General features: G+C 45.3%; 1 long non-coding RNA gene across 2 annotated transcripts in view; it reads right to left on the bottom strand.

Moving 5' to 3' along the window:
* Positions 1-25,459, bottom strand: part of LOC103007114 (uncharacterized) — an 81,176-nt gene that overhangs the window by 22,648 nt on the left and 33,069 nt on the right. For both annotated transcript variants that reach the window (XR_009009928.1, XR_009009929.1), the window contains 2 exons: positions 15,943-16,043; positions 15,251-15,446 (listed from right to left, as the gene is read on the bottom strand). This is a non-coding gene — a long non-coding RNA (uncharacterized LOC103007114). The remainder of the gene's footprint in view (positions 1-15,250; positions 15,447-15,942; positions 16,044-25,459) is intronic.

The following is a 25,459-nucleotide window of genomic DNA, read 5'->3' as shown; positions in this document are numbered from 1 at the left end:
TCACATACCTCTGCCCTCACCCCCCGCCCCACTCCACCTAAGAAACACCTTGGGGTCAATATCATCTGCTAAGAATATATGAGCTGGAATCAGCAATGGAGTTTCCAGCCTGGCACTTTCTTCCTTTCAGTGGTGATTGCTGACATCCTGCCCCAGCGCTGCATTTCTTGCTCCTGGTTGTAAATAAACTCCCATCTACCTCTCACAGTCAAACCTTAAGCCTGAAGTAATTTCACTCCTAGGTAATTACCCAAGGGAAATGAGTGACTGTGTCCACCAGAAGACCAGTACAAGAATGTTCATAGCAGCTTTAATTGTAACAGCCTAAAACTGGAAACAACCTAAGTGACCTTCAATAAGAGAATAGATAAATTAGGATATATTCACACAATGGAATATTACCAGCAATAAAAAGGAACAAACTACTGCTACACATAACAACATGGATAAATTGCAAAAAACAATGTAAGTGAAAGAAAACAGACACAAAAGAGCATATATGGTATGATTCCATATCTATCAAGTTCAAGAACAGGCAAAATTGGTTCATGGTGATATTCAGAATAGTATTGATAGTTACCTCTGGGACAACTTAGAGGGAAATTTCCTCCTCTATCTTGAGCTGACTGATTGTTACATAGGTGTACTCAGGTTAAAATGTGTGTACTTATATAAAAATAAAAATTCTAGCTATACACTTAAGATTTGTGCACTTATCTCTGTAAATTACACCTTAAAATTTTAAACAGGTCCTTGAAAGCTCCTAAAAAACAAATCAGTCAGAGGTGCCTGGTTAAGATGCAGATTTCAGGGTCTTCCCTGGTGGCGCAGTGGTTAAGAATCCGCCTGCCAATGCAGGGGACACGGGTTCGAGCCCTGGTCTGGGAAGATCCCACATGCCATGGAGCAACTAAGCCCGTGCGCCACAACTACTGAGCCTGCGTGCCACAACTACTGAAGCCCACGTGCCTAGAGCCCGTGCTCCGCAACAAGAGAAGCCACCGCAATGAGAAGCCCATGCACCGCAACAAAGAGTAGCCCCCGCTCGCCGCAACTAGAGAAAGCCCGCACACAGCAATGAAGACCCAACGGAGCCAAAAATAAAATAAATAAATAAATTTATAAAAAATAAAAAATAGGGCTTCCCTGGTGGCGCAGTGGTTGAGAATCTGCCTGCTAATGCAGGGGACACGGGTTCGAGCCCTGGTCTGGGAAGATTCCCACATGCCGCGGAGCAGCTGGGCCCGTGAGCCACAACTACTGAGCCTGCGCGTCTGGAGCCTGTGCCCTGCAACGGGAGGGGCCGCGATAGTGAAAGGCCCGCGCACCGCGATGAAGAGCGGTCCCCGCACCGCGATGAAGAGTGGCCCCCACTTGCCGTAACCAGAGAAAGCCCTCGCACGAACCGAAGACCCAACACAGCCAAAAATAAATAAATAAATAAATAAAGTAGCTATAAAATTAAAAAAAAAAAAAATAATAAAATAAAATAAAATAAAAAATAAATAAAAATTAAAAAAAAAAAGATGCAGATTTCAGGGTCCCATTCAGAGACCTACTCTATGGGGCAGGGCTGAGAAACTGACCCTTATCCAACGCCCCCGGTTATTCTGATGCAGGTTGTCCTGGCATTACCCTCTAAGACACACTGGTCAACAGCACCAAGGCATGTGGGATCTTAGTTCCCCGACCAGCGATCAAACCAGCGCCCCCTGCATTGGATGGGCGGCGTCTTAACCACTGGACCGCCAGGGAAGTGCCCAGGTCAAGAGTTTTAGCAGAAGGTATTTACTGGCTTCAGTGGCATCTTGGTACATGTTCCCATTCCATAAACCTAAAGAACTTGGAGTGAATGGAACAAATGTAGCAAAATGTTCCCTGAAAAGCTGTGAGAAATGCAACAAAAATAGACCCCTATGTCCTATAAGCTTAAATTGAATCAATGTGAAGGCAAACTGCCCCCTAGGAATGAAGGCTATGATGTTGGAGGCAAGGAAAAAAGGCAGAGAAAGGGACCCTTTAGACCAAACAGTTTTGAATTGCTGCACTTGAGTACTCTGGTTGCATCCCACCCTAAATCACTGTGTGTGGAAGGCAGAGAATCTTATCTGTACCTGAGTACTAGCTCCTCCCATTGAGCTGTGTGACTTTGGGTTACTTAACAGCTCTGATCTTCAGTTCCTTCTGTCTAAAATGGGAATAACAGAATTTACTTCATGGGGTTGTTGTAAGGATTAAAAGAGAGAAAGAATATAAGGACATTTTACCATATGTAGGGAAGGAAAAAAGTCTTTTCCCCTCTACCCTGTTAGGTTCTGTACCTGGGCCCTGTAAATTAGACAGACAAAAGACACATTAACAAGAGAGAAACAAACAGAAGTTTATTAACATGTGCATTGCACATACCCATGGGAGTACCCAGTGATGTGTAACTCAGAGGAGTGGTTACAACTTGGGCTAGGTGGCATCTTAACAAAAGAACAACACACTTTGAGAAGTGACAAGAAAAGGAAAAGGACTTTGAATTGCTAGGGCAGCAAATTGCGGGAAGACAAATACACGGGGGAACGAATGAAAGACAAAGTCTTGTTAGTAAAGTTTGTTATATAGATTCCTCTGGTGCCACCTCTGAGCTGATAAGGGTCTAGAGGTATTTCCAGTGATGAACTTCTGTCCTTTCTGGTAGAGAGGGGAAAGGGACACCTTTATAAACTTCTGTCCTGCTTTTAGGCAACTAGGGAGAGGACAGAGCTTTTCTTACATCTGCTTCTTCTCAATTGCCAGCAGTTCAGAATAATCCTTATACCAGAGTGGCATATTTGGGGGAGGCATATTCTGCTACCAGTCATATGCCTGGTATGCAGAAGGAGCTTGTTAAGTGTGGCTTTCCTGAAATTTAATTTGTTTGCACTAGCTTCAGCTCCTCATTCACACATCAAATATTTGTTGGGCACCTATTTTGTTCCAAATACTGAGGGGCCAGGGCTGGAGGGATGGATGAGATGTAGACACGCACAGCAGATGAGGTGGGCAGAACGACCTGGGAGGACAGGAACTGGGGATACGCTGCAGTGCAGGCAGCAGCCCCACCCCAGTCTCGGGGACCAGGCACGGTGTCTCAAGTTCCCCCCAGCTGAGTTTAGCAAGATAAAGGGAAGTTGCCAGAAAGGCTAGCATAAGGACAAACCGAGGCCTGGGGTAAACAGGGCATCTAGCTGTGTAAACTTTCTGGGTTCTCTTTCATGGGGTGCATTGATATGAAAGCCAGCATCTAGGGAGAGATTGCTGTGTGCCAGGCACTGGGTTGGATGCTGTGAGGAACTGAGGCTAAGTCAGTCCCTGCTCTCGGGAGACTTTCATCTGAATCAAGCCCTCCCCAAACCCCTACGGTAAAAGACAGCAGGGGCTTGAGGATATGGGGAGGGGGTGGGGTGAGATGTGACAGGGTAAGAGAGTGTCATGGACATATATACACTACCAAATGTAAAATAGATAACTAGTGGGAAGCAGCCGCATAGCACAGGGAGATCAGCTCGGTGCTTTGTGACCACCTAGAGGGGTGGGATGGGGAGGGTGGGAGGGAGGGAGATGCAAGAGGGAAGAGAAATGGGAACATATTGTATATGTATAACAGATTCACTTTGTTATAAAGCAGATGCTAACACACTATTGTAAGGCAATTATACTTCAATAAAGATGTTTGAAAAAAAAAAAAAGAATGTGAACTTTGCCTTCATAATACAATAAAAACATTAAAATATAAAAAAAAAAAAAAAGACAGCAGGGGATCGAATTACACACATCATTTGTATCTGTGAACCAACTGCTAGTCCGCAGAGGGGAGGGCTGCAGTCTTGGGTGCTCTTACTATTTGGCCCCTGGACCTGGTAAAAGTCTCTGACCATGGAGGGAGTCAGCAAGCATGCTGACTGGCCCAGTCCCACTACCTCTATCGCCCTCAAGTTACAACATTTATGAGGTTCTGCTTCTTGGAAGTCAATTGCCAGGAAACGCTCGTGAGTGGCAGAAACCATACCCCACCTCTGGTAGGTCGGCAGTATCTTTTCCCAGGTATCTCAGGCAGAATCCAAAGGCCACCATGTCACTTTGTCATAAATTCTACCTCTTCAAGAAAACTTATGCTCTCTGTGAAACTGAGCAACCTCTCCAGGGCTGTGAGAAGTGGTTCATGCTCAGCGGCATACTAATAACTGTTTAACGTCGGCTCTGCAGGAAAAAAAAGCCCTGACTTGTTCACCAATTTCTCTCGTGTAAATACTCCCACCATGACCAATTTCAAGCTGCCAAAGCTACGCCACTGAGTGTGGAGTCGGGAAGAGATGTGTACGATCAGCTCTGGCCCGTGGAAAGGAGCCTCTGCTCCAGCACACCCCTGGGTCATGCTCTTGGCAGCCCCTGAAAGGTGACTTACCAGAATGATTTGTAGATGTAACCTCAGTGATGAATAACGGCATATTCTTAACAGCCCAAAAGCATTGTCTGAAACACCTTCGGGGACTAGAGTGACCTGCTCTCAGAGCTGGGCTCACGGTTCTATTCTTCTCTGGATCAGCCTACCTTCCATATCAAGTCCCATCATTTTTCTGCCCAGTCACCTCCTACCCATCCATCCTTCCATTTTCAGTTAAGTCACTTCCTCAAGGAAATCTTCCCAACACTCCAGCCTCCACTTAGCTCCTCCTACCATGAGCTCTCAAGGCCCCACCCACGTCTCCTTGCTGGGCTCATCACAGCTTAATGTTAAATGTTGTTGGTGTGATTATTTGATTTGTGTCTTTCTCTCTCTAGACTAAATTCCCAAAAGGCAGAGGCTGGTCACCACTGATCCCTCCCCCAGCACATGATGGGAGCTCAGAATATACTTGTGGGACAATGAAGTAGATGATGTGAAGAAGAGTCTAAACCAAGAGCGCCGACACAGGGCAGAGGCAGAACTTCCTTTCAGGATCGCCCCACAGCGCTCTCTCCACCTTCCATCGGTCGCAAGGTTTTCAGCTTCAGGGTCAATTTAGCCCCAGGGTCATCCTCATCCAGTAGAGGAAAAAACTGTCCAGCTCTGATGAGAAGGCCCTCTTGCCATGGGCTACCACTAGCCTTACATGGCTTGTGTACAAGTGAGACAAAGATCTCCTCTCTGGCCAGATGCAGCCCCAGGGACCCTTGATTTGCTACAGGATGCTCTTTGGTGAAGAAAAGTGCTCCTCTTCCTCAGAGCACACAGCTTGGTGGGCAGCACTGGAACTGAATTTCAGCCCTTAGTCCAGCACCTTTGCGCATCATACAAACTGCAGAAGTATGCATAGCAGCCCTGCTGGCTTGGCCTCCCCAGGAGCCAGCCTTGCCAAGATCTAGGAACAGAGAGTTGAGGGCAGAGGGAACAGCAGTGCAAAGTCCCCGAGGCAGGGCTGAGCTCAGGCACTGAGAAATAGGAGGAAATCAGAGAGGGCAGCAGGGGCCAGAAGGGGAAGGGCTTTGACTTAAGTGAAGAGCTTATATTTCACGTGTTGTTGAATTGAACGGAAGTCGTAAAATTGGATAAAACAAGAATTTTCAGTCTTATTGTCATGACCTATTGACCACAATGGGAATAGACCCTGAGGGAATGTACCAAGGTGGCCCCCTTATTATACACAATAGTTTGGGGACCAGGTCCCCTCCCAGGTCATGCAAGACCTGAGCCAAATTACATTGTGAACCCTCCTTCCTCCACCTTCCCCTCCAGGTAAAAGCAGGTTACAATAAGCACGGAAGATGGCCTTAAAGGGGTGGACATTTATTGTTACATGTACCTATCCCCTTCCCCTTCTTTTGGAATTGTTTCTTTTCCTAATCCAAACATGTGATTTGAATGAGGGCTGCCATGTTCTTACAGACCTGGCTCTTGGCCTGAGGTAGAAACTTGGCCTTAACTAAACCAGTTGAATTCTTCCCTAGGATTTTAAAAATATGGACCAGAGAGACCTGAGTAACTCCTTTCTGTTGCATTTCTTTTCCTTTTTTGGAGGTGAGCACTTATTACAAAACTAGGCTTGGGTATAAAGGATACAATGGTAATAAAAGGAAAGGACACAGTCCTGCTCCATGGAGGTTATAGTCTAGTGGGAGGGACTAGACTAGTCCCTCCCACTAGATTGTGAAATTACAAAGGGGACAGTTACTACAAAGAAGAGGCTGGTGGTACTCTGAGACCTGTGATGGGTGAAGTTGGTCATGGCTGGCTTCCCAGAGGAAGTGGTGACTGAGCTGAGATCTAGGCATTGGGAATGGCACGTGAGAAGACTAAGTGGCAGAAGAGAGCATGGTGAGTATAGGCAGAGAGGATGGCATGACTTGAGAAGAGGGAGAAGGTTGGAGTGTGGTCTGATGCCAGATGAGGATAGAGGTGTAGGAAGAGACCATTATGTGTTAGGAATTGTGTTTTGTTCTAGTTATAGAGACCTGTAATAGGAGTGGCTTCAATAAGATAGACATTTATCATTTCTCACCTAAAAGTTGTCTGTAGATAGAAAGAAAGCATCTTTATCCCAAGCTCCTTCCACCATTTTCTCTGCCATTTTTAGTGCTCATTTCCATCTTCAAGTTCTCCTCATAATCTCAAGATGACTGCTCAAGCACTAGCTATCACATCCACATTCCAGGCAGAAGGAGGAGGAAGGCATAAGGGCAAAAATGGCAAAACTTCCAGCTGAGTCAGCCTTTTATATAGGACTTTCCCTAGAAGCTCAACTTTATTACTTCTGCGTACATCTCATTGTCCACCCCTGCAAAGGGAAGCTGGAAAATGTGATCTTTTCAGCCAGGTATGTTGCCACTTCCAATAACATGGGGATTTTGTTACCAAGAAAGAAGGGGAAAATTTCAGATGCCTCTGAGATACCCAAGAGTAGATACCAGGTAGGCAATTGGCTACATAGGCCTAGAGTGTGGAGAAAGGTCTGTGTTGGAGAATAAATATGGGAACTCTCTAAGTAGAGATGGTGATTAAAACTGTGAGGATCGGGCTTCCCTGGTGGCGCAGTGGTTGAGAATCTGCCTGCTAATGCAGGGGACACGGGTTCGAGCCCTGGTCTGGGAAGATCCCACATGCCACGGAGCAGCTGGGCCCGTGAGCCACAATTGCTGAGCCTGCGCGTCTGGAGCCTGTGCCCCGCAACGGGAGGGGCCGCGATAGTGAAAGGCCCGCGCACCGCGATGAAGAGCGGTCCCCGCACCGCGATGAAGAGTGGCCCCCGCTTGCCGCAACTGGAGAAAGCCCTCGCACGAACCGAAGACCCAACACAGCCAAAGATAAATAAATAAAAAAAAAAAAAAAAAAAAAATGTTTAAAAAAAAAAAAAAAAAAAAAAAAAACTGTGAGGATCTCTGAGGGAGGAAGTAAGAGGACCTAGGATAGAGCCTCGAGGAACTCCAACATTTGATGGTCAGGTAGGAGGCTAAGCCAGTCAAGACAGAGAAAGAGAGGGATAGAAGATGGGAAATGTGAGGCTGGGGCACCACCATGCTGGGGACAACCCCTATCTGCAGGGAGAGAGAAGAAAGCGTCCTTGTAGAGAGTTAGCCAGAGAGAAGGATTGTGGGACGAGGAGGCAGGATGAGGGAGGGATGTTTTCCCTGGTTCCCTCATATCTGATGCCCTGCCCTTCCTGTGATTGAGCTGTTGAGCCATCTTTTTTGTTTTTTTTTGGTTTTTTTGGGCTGCGTTGGGTCTTTGTTGCCACGCACGGGCTTTCCCTAGTTGCGACGAGCGGGGGCTACTCTTCGTTGTGGTGTGGTGTGTGGGCTTCTCACTGGCGTGGCTTCTCTTGTTGCGGAGCACAGGCTCTCAGCGCGCAGGCTTCAGTAGTTGCGGCACGCAGGCTCTAGAGCGCAGGCTCAGTAGTTGTGGTGCACGGGCTTAGTTGCTCCACAGCACGTGGGATCCTCCCGGACCAGGGACCGAACCCATGTCCCCTGCATTGGCAGGCGAACTTTTTTTTTTTTTTTTTTAAACATCTTTCTTGGAGTATAATTGCTTTACAATGGTATGTTAGTTTCTGCTTTATAACAAAGTGACTCAGCTATACATATACATATATCCCCATATCTCCTCCCTCTTGTGTCTGCCTCCCACCCTCCCTATCCCACCCCTCTAGGTGGTCACAAAGCACTGAGCTGATCTCGCTTTGAAGCAGAATTTCTTAACCAAGCTCTCTATCCATGTACCTGAGAGAAATAGCAAAATCAGATCTGGCCAAGTGGCAGAAGGAGTTTTAAGTAGTAGGGAGAGGGCCAATAAAACTATTGTTCATTTTTTGATGAGGGGTGGGGAATGGTTTGAGTAGAAAGGACTAACTGATAAACCATATCCTATTTCCACGTGACTTTGAGTTCCCTAGTACTGGTATAAACAAGGATATGAAACACACACATCCTGCCCGCTCAGGCAGCTAACTAAACCAAGTAACTGTGGCCCACCACTGGCCATAAGCTTCTCCAAAGCTCCTTTTCTAATCCAACCTATTATACACATGTAAACCATCAACTTGCCCAATTTGGGAAATAAACATGGAAAATAGTGCTCGGTCCTCATCCTTTTCACCACAGGAGGTATTGGAGATGGGTATTTTGACTCAAGCCAGTCTCAGCAGCTAAAATATCACCTATCCTTGTCTACCCTCTTGAGAAGGAATTAGGCAACTGGGATGAAACAGGAGAAGTGAGCATTTTATTCAGGAAAGGTGATATACAGTAAATTTCATACTGAAATGGTTTTATTCTAGGAAAAATTAGTCATGAACAAATGCTAGATTTCTTATAGGCTCAAGGTTTAATCGAACTAGTGGGTAATTGTCCACAAGAGATTGTCTGGTCTTGAGAAGTCGTATCACCATGCTCCAAGCTTGGGTGTACTGTCCACATACTTCACCACTTTGAAGTCTTTGCTCACAAAGTTTATGGCATTAAACTGTTTTTGGTTTCCACCTTAAGGGATATGAAGCTGTTGTTTGTTCTAGATCAGTCACGGAATTAAAGAAAACTCAGCTACCTCTGAATAAGCCTACTCCTTGAGTCACCTTGAGCAATTTTCACTTATGTCATTAGTAATTGGAGTGAGGGAAAAAACTTCTAATGTGCAACTCTTAAGAGCCTAAGTCATTCCCTACTAGAAAATTAAGAGTTTAGTGATTCATACCAACTCTTCTAGGCCAAAAAGATGCTTCCGATTATATGACTAGGTAGTCCCTTATGTACCACCTACTTGAGCCCCTGGAGAGCTGGGCCTCCACCCCCAAATCATCTCCCTCTATCCACCCTACTTGTTAGGGTACTCAAAACTTTTTGGCTCCTCCTCCATTTAAATGAAAATTCCCCTCAGGAGAGCATTGTCTTTGCCTTAATCTGTATTGATTTTTTGTTTTTGTTTTTGTTTTTGGCCACGAGGATTGTGGGATCTTAGTTCCCAGTGAAGGATGGAAGCCACACCCTTGGCAGTGAAAGCATGGAGTCCTAAACACTGGACCGCCAGGGAATTCCCTACCGTAATCTGATTTACAGAGGGGAGCAGACAGAGGAGAACAGGCTTTCTTTGGTTAAGATTTCCACTCAGACTTCCTACTAAATATAAAGTCACTGCCTCAATCTATTTTTTTCTCCTTGGGCCCCCAAATCATTGCTGGGAGGAAGTTTGGAGAATATCTCAAAGGTAGGATGGCAGGCAATATTTTGTCAGTTAAGTGCACAGATCCTGGGTTGTGTTGGGATCTGCTACATACTGGCTGGGTGACCCTGGGAAAATTACTGTAACCTCTCAGTGCCTCGGTTTCCACATCTGCAAAATAGGGATAATAACAGAACCCAATTTATGCATCTAAAGTATTAACTATGAGGATGATGATGATGATGATAATCTTTCTCCATTCTTCTTCTCTTCTCTGATCTACTGAGAATGACTTCTTTTCAGTTCCCTAAAACTTTCTCTCCCTTGACATGAGCCTTCTAGAATGCTATTCTCTCTTCTTGGGACAACCCTTCCCCACAACTTCACCCCTCCACCCTCACCTAACACACTCAGGTTTTACCTTAGATATTACTGATATGGCCCTGATCAGCCACGCCCAAGTCTAGGGTGAGTATCTGTGAAAATATTCCAACCACACCCCACATTTCTCCTATTTAGCACCTATCACATGGAATTATAAGTGCCAGATTAGACTACACTCCCTGAGGACAGGCACTGTGTCTGTTTTATCCAAGGACTGAGCACACAGTTTTGATAAGGAATGAACCCATAGATAGATGGATGAATGTTAGACAAAAGTTTACTAATACCAATGTATGGAAATCCCTATAGACACTTCAGTGGAGAGGGTATGAGAATGGAATTACCCAGAGAAGGGATCTTTGCTATCAAATACAGATTTAGTGCCTAGATGTTATTTACTTGTCTTTTAAAAACTGATGGCATTTGATGCCAACAGCTCAAAAACCATTTATTATTTCATTTAACTTTACCTCCACAGATGTAGTAATAATATGTTACCAGGATAACAATACCAAGAAGTTTCTTTTAGGTATTTCTTTTTTGAATTTAGCAGAGGACAAACAGGAAGGAAAAACAGGAATTGAATCCCCTAGCATGTGGTCATGTGTCTCTGTTTCTCAGAGCCTCAGTTACAGTGAAGAGGTGAATGACATTTAGATATGAAGCTAGTGACTTCGGGTCTCAGTCTCTGGTGAAATAGGGTATTTCCATTTGGTAATCACTGCTCTAAAAATGGTAAGTGTGTGTGGCCATTCTGCTGAACAGAACTCCAGCCCAAAGGAATTTCCCTGGGAGCCCTGCTTCAGCCATCTCCCTGGCCCCTGGGAAGTGTTTGTCTGATTTTTGCCCAGTTCTGAAGGTGAGGTCATCATCATCACCCTCTCTATTCAGGGCACCATCCTGAGGGTACTGAGAAGCAAAAGGGTAGGAGATGGACGTGGTGCCCATCCAGGAGGGAGCAGAGGGGAGCCAAGGACACACAGAGCCAGAAAGGGAGCTAGGTTTTGCTCATGGAATAGGCGACTGGACAGGCCAAGGAGTGCATGAGGGAGCAGAAGAGGTGGCCATATTGACAAGTTAACAGTGAAGCAAAGGAGGCAGATGAAGCAGGAGTGTGTCCGAGAAGCAGGGCAGACCGAATGCATTTGTAGGGAGGAGGGGCTGAGCTAAAGAGAGAGGGAAGGGGGAGAGCCAAAGCAGTGAAGTTCAGTGAGAGACACGAGGAAATCAAGATCAAGATGGAGGAGGAAATTTTGGGTTGAAAGAACTTTTCTTCCTCCAAGACCCAGGGATCAAGACAGAGACATATTTTTAGGGGAGAAGATAGAAGTACAAGAAGTTCATCCTGGAGATGGGCAGTCCTGGGATCAAATGCCTGCATTGTGACTTGGAAGCAGTTAGAGGCTGGAAGAAGTCTTTAAGCTCTGGTTTCATCATCTGCAAAACAGGGTTATCGATACGTTGCAGATGAAGCGTACATACTGCACCAGCCTAGTGTTTGCGGCTGCTGCAGAAATGATAGCAGCTATGATTATTTTGTTACTCATCTCAGGAAAGCATGAGGCAAGGACATCTGCAGAAGGGAAACAGGGAGAGAAAAGTTTGGGGCCTTGGGGGAAGTGAGTTGCCATGGGAATAAGACACACAATTAGAAGGTGATTAGAAGGCAGGCCAAAAGGCAGTGAGGACCTGCTGAGGTCAGAGGGCAGGAATTTGGGGCAGTCCACTGGCAACGCTGGGATTTGAACTAGTGGGGCTCAGCAGCCTGGGAGTGGGATCAACATTTTCATGGTGTGGACATTTCCATGGCATTGCCTTGACGTTCACGTTGCCAAGGGAAACAGCTGGTTGTTTTAGTTTTAGGGAAGCTGGTCTTTTGATCAGGATTTGCACAACAAAGCACCACTTCAGGGCCTGTGGTTCTTCTGTAGCATTGAAGCCACTGTAGGAGGGACTCCCTGTTTCTCACACAGCAGAGCTGGAAGCAGGTTTTCACCATTGTTTTAGTTAGAGCCACTGTTCCCACAGCCTTTGCCTGTGCGTTGGCAGTGGAATGGAAGGTACTAAAGAAGGAAGAGCCAGGTATGTGCCAAACAATGGTTTATGGGAGAGACCAAACTGCAAAATGCCTTTGAGAAGGTACCTCATGCTGTTTGCTAAGCATTTCATTTTTATTTTATTGTTTTTATTTTTGGCCGCACTGTGGGTGGCATGTGAGATCTTAGTTCCCCAACCAGGGATTGAACCCGTGCCCCCTGCAGTGGAAGCGTGGATTCTTAACCACTGGACCGCCAGGGCAGTCCTGAGCACTTCATTTTGACAACCTGAGTTGTCAGTGACCTGCAGTGCAACAAGTACCCTAGAACAGGATTTTTCAACATCAGCACTATTGATATTTGGGACCAGACAGTTCTTTGCTGTGGGGGGCTGTCCAGTGGATTGTAGGATGTTTAGCCGTGCCCCTGGCCCCTACCAACTAGATGCCAGTAGCAGCCTACCCACACCAACCCTTTTATGACAACCAAAAATGTCTCCAGACATTGCCAAATGTCTCTTGGGGGGAAACTTAGCCACGGTTGCAAATCTCTACCCTAAGACGGTGATAATCCTTGAAGGAAAACACTCTAGAATCTACGTTTCATCACTTGGCTCTCAGCTGTATCTATCTCTCCTCCCAGCATGTCTCCAAGAACCTTCTTCCTCATTATTAAACCCCTAGTTTTTGCATCACCTATCTGGCAAAGCAGAGCTAAAAGATCGTAAAAAAGTAAATCTGAAAAGCAAGAGCTACAGAAATAGAGAGGCATTTCCTCAGGAGCGGTCCCAGTTTTATAGAGCCTGAAACCTATACAACTTGGAAAGCCCATTTTATGAACACTAATGCCAAATTACAAACACAAAATTGCAAGGGTCCCTCTTGGGGCTTTGGAAGAGGCTGGAGCTAAGCGAGGGGCCGCGTATCTCAGGTTTTGTTAGTTTCACCACGAACCTGCTTCTGCACATCATGCAAACCTGATTCTTAACTCAATTTTCTTCTCTTGCCTGAACTTTCTTTTCCCCCTAGAATACTATGTGGAATAACCCCACAAATGACCTCCAATGTGTTTTTCTCTTGAAAACAAATACTTAAGACACTATCCATTTTGCTTCTTTTTTTGACAAGTTATTGAAGGTGAAACCATACTGCTTTCTGCAAAAGAGGTGCAAAGTAGACCTGAGACTAAGTAAAAGAAACTATCTAGATCTTAATTTCCTAGGCTATATGGAAAACGAAATCATTCTACTTATTAAAATAGCCTTTCTTCAAATTCTTGTGACTTACTAAAAATGACCATTAACATTTTCAGTTGATTTCATTTTGGTTTTGGTCAGAGTTTCTTCTGAACTGAGTTTCACTGACAACTTTGGTGACATTTATCCCTCACTTCCCTTTTTTTTTTTTTTTTTTTTTCTGATGCCCTCTGGGACTGAGGCTAAGGGATGTGCTGCTCTTGTTGGCACAATAGCTTTTCGCTTTGGATAGGATACGCCGAGACCCAATGCTCCAACAATGGCAATAAATCATGTTTTCCTTTTCAAAGCACTCTCATATTTACTCTCATTAATGTTATGTGTAAGAAGCTCTTGTGAGTGCAACATAAACCAGGCTTATTTGGGAATCCAACAATAAATAAGGCCCTCTCCTCACCCCGAAGAGGCTCATGGTCTGGTAGGAATGACAAGTATATATAAACAATGACAATAACAGTGGTAATGGTAATCATTATAATTTGAGTATCTACTATGTTCCTACACTGTTCAAGCACTTTACAAACATTAACTCACAAAATACTGGGCAACATGTGATACATATAATGTTATCTGAGGCCAAATGAATTACAGCTGTGGTGGAGAGCGCCAGGAAAGCTTCATGGAACAAAAGGGATTTTAACTCAACTCTTGAAATCACTGTTTTATACAGGCAGAGATGCTCCAAAGTATCAGACAGACACTTATTTCTTATCATCTCACCCAATATCTGAGCCTACTTATAATAATAAAAAAAGGCAGCCGCAATAGAATTGTTAAAACAAGAATGAAAACACTAAGGTCACATTATGGAGAAGGGAGAGCTGTACGAGAGAACCTGTATCTATTAGGACTATTGCTTAGAACTGAGGTAAAATCTGTCTTGGCAACTTAGGTATAACGGGTTTCATAACTTCAACTTCTTTCTCAAAAACAGACATACATGCTTGCTCTAACCTCTAAGAAAATCGACAGGATGAATCTTTATCTGAGGGGGATAAAAGGTAGTAGAAATTGTTTTTCACAGATACACAAAGGTCTTTCAGGCATTTGTTTCTTACACTTAAATTATCATCCCGTGATGGCATTTCTGTGAGAAGCCGAGAAGCTGCAATCCAAGAATGCACCCTTCTGGTGTTCTAATTCTAACCCGATCCAGGGAGGGAGCTTAGAGCAGTGCTTTTCAAACTCTAATGTGCATCCCAGTGACCTGGGGTTTCTAATTCAGTCAACCGGCTTGGGGCGTGAGATTCTGCATTTCTAACAGTCTTGAGAGGCAAGGGCTCAGAACAGTAGTTTTCAAATGTGAGCATCAGAACCACACATGGATGGCTGGGCCGCAGCTCCTGAGTTTCTGATATAGAAGTTCTGGGGTGGGGCCCAACAGTTTGCATTTTTTTTTTAAACCACTTTATGGAGAATGATTGACATACAAAAAGCTGTAGATATTTAACATATATCTGATGAATTTGGAAATAAATATACACCCGTGGTACCATGACCACAATCTATGCCATAAACATATCCATTATCTCCAAAAGTTTCCTCCTGCCCTATTTATTATTATTAAATTTTTTTGGTGACGGGAGTTTGCAGGCCTAACAAATTCCCCAGGTGATACTCATGCTACTGACTACCACCCCCCGCCCCCCACACGCCAAACCACCATCACCACCACATTTTAAGAGCCACTGGCTTAGAACAACCCTCATGAATGTGAATGGTCCCTCCTGGGCTTTGCAGGAAAGTTGGGGGGATAGAGAGTTCAAGATGAAACAACCAAGATGGGCCTTTCCAAGCAGGTATCTTATGAGCTTAAATGAAAAGGGATCCACACACTTTAGATAATGAAGATAAGGATAGCTAGCATTTGTTGACATTTTCTCTGTGCACCAAACTAAGGGGTTTAACTCACATTACCTCACTCGGCAACCAGCATGGGCAGCAGACTTGGTGTTTGATGTGTAGCTGAAGAGCCGGCCCCATGTGCGTGTCCGGAGGTGGTGTCTCGGTTCAGCGTTGTGGTCCGCAGAGGTACCTGCAAGCAAGGCCAAACTGGCCCGCAGGAAACACCTTTAGATCTGGACAAGCAGCCGCTGATTTCTGCTTCACAGGCCTTGCAGGAAACAACCAAAAGAATTTGGGGGCAGGTGTTAACAATCATCTGTCTCAACCGCAAAAGTACCTGAATATAGAACAGAGTTTATCAGCCCTGGCCCATGTCAGAAGCATCTGGATGCCTGAGACCCATCAGGGGAGAAACCTTTTTTAAAGCTCCTCAGCCAGAATTGAGAACTAATGGTATAGGTTTGATTTGGGGCAAGACCAATGGGGGAGGGGGAGGGCAAAACCCGAACTAACCAGCAAAACGCCTATTCCCAGAATGGATCTCTTGAGGGTTTGCCAAATTGGCCAAATTGGTTTCTTGCTACTCTTTAGAGCAGTAGTTCTCCAATTTCAGGACGCATCAGAATCACCTGGAGGGTTTGTTAAAGCAGATTACTGGGCCTACCCCCAGAGTTTCTAACCCAGCAAATCTAGGGTGCATTTCTAACACATTCCCACATGAGGCTGATTCTGCAGGTTCCAGAAACTTGGTTGCTCTCCCTCACCCTCAGAGGCATGTCCTCGAAGTCCACTCTTGCTGTCAGCCATCAGCACACCGGGTCCTCCAGCCTTCTCTCCACCAGACAGCCCTGTCCTCTCCACCACCCTGAGGCACGGAGACACAGTCAGCACCCAGACACAGAGCTGGAGGTCTTCCCCCCTAGAAGTAACAACACCAACAAAGGCAGGAGGCAGTGTTCTCAACACAGGGTGCACTCTGGAAAATGCCCAGGCCAGGGCTTCACCCCCAGGAATTCTTATTTAATTGGCCCAGGATGGGAACTAAGCAGCAGTTTTGTTTTTTAGTTGGAGTAAAATAGACAAAAAACAAAAAAGTGCACAAATCTTAAGTGTGCAGCTCAGCAAATTATCCAAACATGTATGTATTTTTAATTTGTATAAGCATCACTGAGGAAAACACACACACACACACACACACACACAAACATCACCAGCAACTCAGAAGCCCTTCTTGTGCCCTCCCTGTAAAATCTACTCATTCCCTCTTCTCCAAAGATAACTGCTGTCCTGGCTTCTAATACCACTGAGGTTTAAGATTTTCCTGATTTTCCTAATTGTATGATATCTCATGTTTTGAGGAAAATCTTTTATGTCAGGTTCCTTTTATTGAATATTATATTTGTGAGATTCACCCATGTGATTGCAGCTGTATTTTGCAAACTTTCAATACTGGTCTGTATTCCATTATATATGATATACCACAATTAGTCTATTCTACTGTTGATGGGCATTTGAATTGTTTGCAGATTGAGCGATTGCAAATAATACTTCTGCAAACATCCTTGTACATGTCTCTTGATGCACCTGGGTACTCATTTCTCTTGGGGATAAACCCAGGACTGGAAATGCTGGATCACAGGGAGGTATTGGCTCAACTTCAATAGATGCTGCCAAACTGCTATCTAAGGTGGGTGTACCGATTTACACTCCGTTAGTAGCGCTTGTGAATTCTAGTTGCCCCACATCCTAGCAGGAGAGCAGTATTTGTATAAGCTTGCCGGGCTCTGTTGTGCATCGGGTATTGAGAGCCATTGGTGCCATCGTACGTGATACACTTTGGAAATGGCATATGATCTCACATATGGCAGGAGTACTGGGGGTAGAGGGGATATAGTGTGATGTTTTCACAACCACCCAAGCAGCAGACAGGACAGATATTTTTATTCCCCTTTTGCTAATGAGGACACTGAACTCAAAGTTCATTGACTTGACGGAAGTAAGATAACCATATAGTAACAGTCATGACTAAAACTCAGGACTCTTGATTTCCATCCCTTTGTATATTCCAACATACAGCATAACGTTATTCATTAGATGTCTAATGTATAGAGGTTTGGGGCAAACCAAACGCCAAGGCACCTTCTCTGTTGTCTCCTGTCCCAGGGTTTAGGAAAGAAGGGAAAGCAGAATGACTCAGACTTTCCCCATGACTGAAGTCTCTGGTCATGGTTGTGAGAAGTATACAGATTCTTCCTTTAGTCAGGGATTTAAGACAGTAAATATGCCCCTTCAGTGCCCGGGAAGCTCCACAACCAGAAGGGTAGCTGGTGAGCCTAGGAGCAAGATGGCCTGAGCTTCCCTCAGACAGACTGGGCTCTGACCCAGCCCTTCTCTGTCCTCACTGGGTGACCTTGGACAAGAAACTCAATGTCTCTGAGTCTCAATTTCCTCGTTAATAAGATGGGAACCTTAACATATATCTCATGTTTTAAGGAATGAATAGCATATATAAAAACCTAACACATATTAGCAGTCAATACAATGTAGGTGTTCGTAATATTACAAGGTAGAGCCCCTTAGCCCTGAATCTTCCATTTTTCCCTCTCTACTGGATCTTCTCCATCAATGTACAAATGTGGTTATTTCTTCTATATTTAAAAACCTCTCTCAACCCTACGTCCTCCTCTAGCTTGAGCCCCAATTCTCTCTTCCTTTTACAACTAGTGGCCTTTGAAGCATCGTTTGTACTCACTGGCCGCAATCCCTCCTCTTCATTTGTTCTTGAACCTTTCCATCAAGACTTTCACACCCCTGACTCCACTGACAGGACTCTTCTCAAGGTCACCAGTGACTCTGACTTCGGAGGATTCCCAGTCCTCATCTTACTCACTCTGTCAGCAAAAGTCAACGCTCCCTCTTCCTTGATGGGTCTTCTTCACTTGGCTTCCAGGACAGACACCATGTTTCTCCTACTCTCCTTCTAGCTCTTGGCTGGCCCTTCTGTCTTTCAGCTTGTTTTTCTTCTTCTTCCCAGTCATAAACACTAGACCATTCCAGGACCCACATCTTGGACTTCTCCATCTGCTGTCATTCCCTCAAAAACTTCTTCATCTCTTGGCTTTAAATACCATCTCTTCATTGATGGCCCCCAAAGTTAATCTCCTGCCCCAACCCTACCCTTGAATTCCAAGCTCATATATCTATCTGCCTGCCTACTTGGGCCCTTCACTTGTCTAACAGGGATCTAGGGTGTAAGTTCCCGCAACTGAATTCCTGATCTTCTTCCCAACCTGCACCCGTGAAGCCTTCTGTCTCAATTCATAGCAAAACCCTTTTTCTAGTTGCTCAAGTCAAAAACCTTGACATTCTGTTTGGCTCCTTTCCCTTCCTCACACCCACAACCAACCCATTAGCAAATCTTTTTGACTGTATTTTCAAAATATATCCAGAATCTCCCCACTCCTCACCATCTCTATTACTACTACCCTGGTGTAAGATATTGATACTTTCTTCTCTTCCTGAGATTATTCCAATAGCCTCCTAATTGGTTTCACCCTTGTCCTTCACGGCTTATTCTTAACACAGCAGCAAGGGATCCTTTTAAAATGCAAATCAGATCATGTCACTCCTAGGCTTAAACCAAATGGTGGCTTCTCATCTTGCTCAGAGTACATCAAAGTGCTTAAAAAGGCCCTCCACCATCCCCCACCCACACACCCACACCCTTCTGACCTCATCTTCTAGTCTTTTCTGTGCTCATCCTGTTTTTGAGTCAGTCACACTGGCCTGCCTGTTGATCCCTAAACTTGCCAGGCATGCTCCTGCCTCTGGCCTTTGCATTTGCTCTCATCTATGCTGAGAATGCTTCTGCCTCAGATATCCTCATACCTCTTTCCACCTCCTCCAGGTCTTTCTTTAAATTCCACCTCCTCAGTGAGGCCTTCCCTGACCACCCTACATTATACTGTACTCGTCTTTATTTTCTCCCTAGCACTTCTCACCCCCAAACACAACACACACGCGTTATTGTTGTCATTGTCTTGTTTATTGCGTGTTCTCCCCATAGAATGTACAGGCAGGGCTTCCCTGCTGGCACAGTGGTTAAGAATCTGCCTGCCAATGCAGGGGACATGGGTTCAAGCCCTGGTCCGGGAAGATCCCACATGCCGCGGAGCAGCTAAATCCGTGCGCCACAGCTACTGAGCCTGCGCTCTAGAGCCCACGCGCCACAACTACTGAGCCCGCGCGCCACAACTACTGAAGCCCACATGCCTAGAGCCCATGCTCCGCAACAAGAGAAGCCACCGCAATGAGAAGCCCGCACACGGCAATGAAGCCCACGCAGCAACGAAGACCTGACACAGCCAATAAATAAATAAGTAAAATAAATTTATGAAAAAAAAGGGAAAAAAAAAGAATGTACAGGGAACGAGGGCAGGATTTCTGTCATTTTAGTTTACTCCAATTTCTCCAGCCCCTGGAACACTGCTTGCTTATAATGCAAGCTCAGTAAATATTGATTTAGTGAATGAAATAGTCCCTACTCACAAATGAAAAACAAAACAAACAGCCTTGGTAAAAGAGATCCTGGGGGAAATCCCCAAGAGTTCTTTGGCCTGAGAGAAATACAACTCATTTGAAGGGGGAAATAGTTTTGGTTTTCCCCTTTATTTCTGAAAGTTCTATTTAACAAAGACTAGCCATGCCTGCCTCTGTAATCCCTTTCTAATCTTTAATATGTCTTCATAAGAACACAAAAAAGAAAGGAGTGTGGGAGCCTGGGGGACGGGCAAGGAAAGGGGGAGGAGAGGAGAGGAAGGCAAATGAAGGGTAGAGGGTTCCGAGGAACACATGACCCACAGGAACTGGACTTGCCCTGAGTGTTTTCTGCCTCATCCGGGCCCTGAAGCCAATCTCTGGGCTGTGTCTCAGCTCTCTGGTCCCTCCTATGTTCATCATTTCCCCTAAACAAAGAATCCTTCTGGCTGCTTGCATCACTGATGGAGTTTCTTTTAGGTTGTATCACAGCCTCTCAATTTAAAATTTCCATCATAGAATGGTATGTGTTAGGAAAGAATGAAGAGCCATTTACAGACTGCGTAAATACCATTTCTCCCATTAGAGAGGGGTGAGGGTAGAAAGGATGCTCACTGCCCCACTGCCTGACAGGGAGTGGATGGTTTGCTTTCCTTAAGTGCACACCTGAGTTGTAACAGAATGGCCAACCACAGTTCTCCAGCAGGGCCAGCTGGCACAGGCAGATGAAGCAGCCACGCTCCAGGCAGGATTTGAGGCTCACCAAAGACTGTTGTGCCCCTCACCTGCTGCAGCATTAGCCCTGCTCTGGTTAGGCTGGTCCTTCCCTGGGTTAGGGTGCTGTGTCTCTAGGGCTCGCCGATCAAAGCCCCAGATGTGCTGCAGAAGACAGAGTCCAATCCAAGACAGTGGATTACACTTGCCAGGGCAAGAGTGCAAAGGGAGGCCTACAAAATATGTGTTTAAATATTTAAAAGTTATAAGTCAAGCCAACAAACTGTTAACCCTAGAATGGACTTTTGCAAAGATCACTCCACCTTGGATCCCACACAAAGAGAAGGCCAAAACCTTATTAGAAGTTATTTTCATAAGTCCCTGCTGTGTTTTGTCTTGTATCATGTTGTTTTAAAGCCTATTACATCCCAGTGTAATATTTTATCTGCTAAAAGAGTTTGGCATAAATGTTATGGGTAATGTTTCTGTACTAATTTATTCTCAGGAAACAGTCTGTTCCAAGTTTCTGGTGACCACATGTATAGCACTTTTGATCATCATACTTTGTCTTGTATAGGCCAGTTATCTCCTCTATCTAATCATTTCCTAATAAGTCTTTATATTGTCATTTCACTTACCTTTTTTTTTTTTTAACATTGACTTTTTTTTTTTTAATTTTATTTATTTATTTATTTATGGCTGTGTTGGGTCTTCGTTTCTGTGCAAGGGCTTTCTCTAGTTGCGGCAAGTGGGGGCCACTCTTCATCGCGGTGCGCGGGCCTCTCACTATCGCGGCCTCTCTTGTTGCGGAGCACAGGCTCCAGACGCGCAGGCTCAGTAATTGTGGCTCACGGGCCAAGCTGCTCCGCGGCATGTGGGATCTTCCCAGACCAGGGCTCGAACCCGTGTCCCCTGCACTGGCAGGCAGACTCTCACCACTGCGCCACCAGGGAAGCCCTCACTTACCTTTTAACACCAAAAACATGGGTAGATTTTCATTAACTTGAAATTGTTGATTAAATGACTCCTAATTATAGTATCCAAAATTTAGACTTTTAAGATCTGGCTGTTTAATAGAATTGGGGTGTGTGTGTGTGTGTCTGTGTGTGTCTGTGTGTGTGTGTCTGTGTGTGTCTGTGTGTGTGTGTGTTTAAAAAGTAACTTACAGGGCTTCCCTGGTGGCGCAGTGGTTGAGAGTCTGCCTGCCAGTGCAGGGGACGCGGGTTCGAGCCCTGGTCTGGGAGGATCCCACATGCCGCGGAGCGGCTGGGCCCGTGAGCCACAACTACTGAGCCTGCGTGTCTGGAGCCTGTGCTCCGCAACAAGAGAGGCCGCGATAGTGAGAGGCCCGTGCACCGCGATGAAGAGTGGCCCCTGCTTGCCGCAACTAGAGAAAGCCCTCTCACGGAGGCAAAGACCCAACACAGCCATAAATAAATAAATAAATAAATTTTTTAAAAAAGTAACTTACATATCTAAATTATCTAGAGCCAATTTAAAATAAACTTTTATCATCAATCCTAATTTTTCTCCTTCAATAGCAGATTTAAATCTTAATGTAAATTAAATGTACCTTAGTAATAATATGTTTTTATTTCTGGAATTTGATTAATGTTACAGGAAAACAAATACATTAAAAAGGAAAACAAACAAACACCAAGAGACCTATGAGATCCTTAGCAAAATGGCCAACCACTCTCTTTCAAGTTCACTTATTTTTGGTTTTCCAGATATGTGGGCATATGACAAATGATTTCGGAAATAGGAAGAGTATGGGACTACCTGGGAGAAGCTTATCATTAAGAAGTCTCTGATGGTAGTATTTCTATGATATCAGAGTTGGAAATGATTTAAGTGAAACAAGTAAGATATTGTAAGTAAGGGTTAAGTCAATGACAAGGGTTAAGACAGTCAAACTGTCTAAAGACTAGCTCTCAGAGAATATGGTCTCTGACACTAGTGATAGACAGTAGGGAGAGACCACCAATTGGTCCAGCAAGACACTCTCCCATCCCGAGAATCAGAGGGTGGTCTGTTACCTTTGTAGACCTCCATTAATCGAAAGTGTGAGTCCCCAGGGAATTAAAGGTTGTCACTAAGGGAGGATTAGGACCATTGAATCCTGGTCATCTTACTAGATCAGGATTTAAATACTTAGTGCTAAAATAATTAGGGACTGCCAAAAATAAGGCAAGCTCTTGAAGGGAAGAAGAGCCTTTGTTGTTTCTGCCCTAAAGGGTGTTTGGAGCGATCTCTGAATTTGGAGACAGAAGCCTTCAGCTTCTAGTTCCGGCTTTGCAGGTGACTAAGTGACCTATTATCCTTTATTCCCCCATCTTGGGTACCAGCATCCTCCCATCCAGGGTTGCTATTAGCTCACACTGCACTTTGTTCAAATTAGGAAACTGCTCCAGAGAGACAGCCAGAGCCCTGCCTGGAGGGTGGGGCACAGGCTACTTAGCTCTGCCACAATCTCACAAGCGCAGGCGACTGTCCTCCATCAGTTTTCAAACAAGCTTTGTCCCCCTTAAGAAACTCTCCTCCTGGACACCCTTCAGTGACTACCACAAAGCTTGTTTCTCCTTCCCGCCTTTCAGTAAGGTCACCAGGGGATTCCAAGTGCCTAAATCTGAGGGACAGTTTTTGTTCCTCATCTCACTAGGCTCCTCAGGAATGTGGACCGTGCTGATCACGCTCTCCTTAAAGTGCTCCTTCCCCGGCCTCTGCGGCACCCATGCTCCTGGTCCCTCTCCCCCTCTCTCTGGCCTCTCCTCTCAGGCTCTTTGGCTGGGGTTTCCTCTTTGAAACCATGCTTAAATGTGAGCCTCAGTCCTGACCTTCCCCTCTTCCCATTCTAGACTCTCATTGATGCCAGTGACCTCAAATACTACTCCCACAGGCAGGGAAGACCTGTTCCTGCATCCTCACGTCCTCCCCAAGAAGGAATGGTACTGGAGCCCCTCTCCTGCCTGTCTCTCCACAACTTACCATGCTCCTCCAAAGAGTGAGTAAAGGAGCTGATTGGGAGGGTCGGGGAAACGCTGCACTAGCTCTAGTGACCACTCTTCTGGGTCTGGCAATCTCCCCAGCAAGCCAGGAGGCAGGCAGCTGGGGTTGGGAGGTCCAATTCAGGGGGGAGGTGTGAGGAAACCCAGCGGTAGCTGCAGATTCCCAGCTGCATTTTCCAATCCAACTTTATCAGCAATAAAGTTGACATACTGACCCCTAGCGGAGTCCTGATCCTACCTCTCAGCTGGTTCTGAACTCAGAGGAGGGGGATTTGATGTGTTTCCTCCCCACCCCCAAACCATGGCCTACAAACCAGGAAAGCTTAAGGAACAGGCACAACGATAGGGCTTTGGAGATTTAAGATATATCCAGAGAGAGCGATGCTTCAGGTGTGACAGGGATAGGAGGTGTCAATACTTTAGTCAGCACAGGGCTTCCAGGTCCTCGACTGCTTTAAGGCACAGCAGTTTAATGAGCCTGGTGTCACAGGACCTTGGCAGACCCAAGCCTTTGCCACCTCAGTGTACACAGGCTTTGCAGGTTTTTGCAACTTATAGATCTAAGCAGGTATGCCCAACATGGGGATTAGATGGGTCTTTCTGTCACTTAAAACAGGCAGAGTTTCAGTGAACAAATTATTTAGGCATTAGTGGTTGGGAAAATTTCTTGCTGCTCCTACCATATCTCTCAGGCAGGAACAGCCCAAAGGAAGCTAAGTTTCACGTGAAACTTGCTGTAAATGGAACTAAGCTCCACCTGGGTGAGAGCTGTGGTTCTCAAATGCTAACATTCACAAGAATCACCTAGCGAACTTGTTAAAGTAGTTTCCTGGGCTCCCACCACCCGATTAGTAGGTCTTGGGTAAGGTCTATGAATTTGCATTTTCTAACAAATTTCCAGGTGGTGCTGCTGGTCTGAGGACCACCTGAGGACAGGGTTAGGATATACTAGCTGTGCATTAAGTCATCTGCCTCAAATTCTCTTCCTCCTTATGTTATGTTGAACTGAGTCCAGTTTTAGAGCCAAGGAGTAAATTGTGGTGGAATTAACCTCCTGATTCCTTAATGACTTATCTACAGACTCCTGGAATCACCCTCAAACCCCACCACACAGATCAACGTCCTCTCTAGCTTTATTGCTTAAGCCTGACTATGGCTTTGGTTAAAGGCTCAGATCTGGAGGTTCAGCCACAGAGGGTGGTGGCTTTTCATCACCAAACAGATAAAGGAAAAGGGGCCCTTATTTTATAGGTGGCAGGACATCTTTTTGGACATTAATAAAAATATTAGTAAACCAAAGACTAGGAAGGAGTAGTAAGAGGCCTAATGCCAGGAACATACTGTCTCTAGGAATCAAGGAGGAGCTGGATTGGTTTAGAAACTAACAAAGATTCTCTCCTTGACCAAACTCTGGTCTGGCTCTTCTGAACTCTCTTTTCAACTAGGCCCTGACTTTCAGGCTTCCGTGTTCACCTCTGCTTTGTCCATTGTTAGCAAGAACCCCGCTAAGTCAGTTTAACTCCATCCTCAATTTCTGATCTCCCTCGATATCTAATCAGGTCCCTCATCCTCCACCATCCCCCAGGGGATGTCTGATCACCCTTGCCTGCCTTCAGCAAGAAGGTTAGGATGGCTTAGCCGAAAATCCCCGCCCCCACTTATCCCTGATATTTCAGTAAATTTCCATCCACTGACTCCCCTTCCCTGCTCCTTGGCTATAAATTCTCACTTTTCCTTGTTGTTAAGCCCAATTCAAAGTTGAGCCCAATATCTCTCCCCGACTGCAAAACCCCATTGGTTCCTACAACTACCACAATGGTGCTGAATAAAGTCTGCCTTACCGTTCTTTAGTAAGAGTCATGAGTAACTTTTTCTCTAACAAAACTTTGATCTTGAAATCAGAATGAGAACAGTTGGAGAGAGAAAGATAAATAAAGGAGCCAGGCTGTGTCAGCCAGAGACACACATTGGATGTTTGCAGCCCATGTCCATTCTGACTGGCCAGCACTGGGTCTTACCACCA

The sequence above is a fragment of the Balaenoptera acutorostrata genome, chromosome 12 (assembly GCF_949987535.1).
Source record: "Balaenoptera acutorostrata chromosome 12, mBalAcu1.1, whole genome shotgun sequence".
NCBI classification, from domain to species: Eukaryota; Metazoa; Chordata; class Mammalia; order Artiodactyla; family Balaenopteridae; genus Balaenoptera; species Balaenoptera acutorostrata.
The sequence above is the reverse complement of the archived record's forward strand: the minus strand, read 5'-3'. Positions and strand labels throughout refer to the sequence as shown.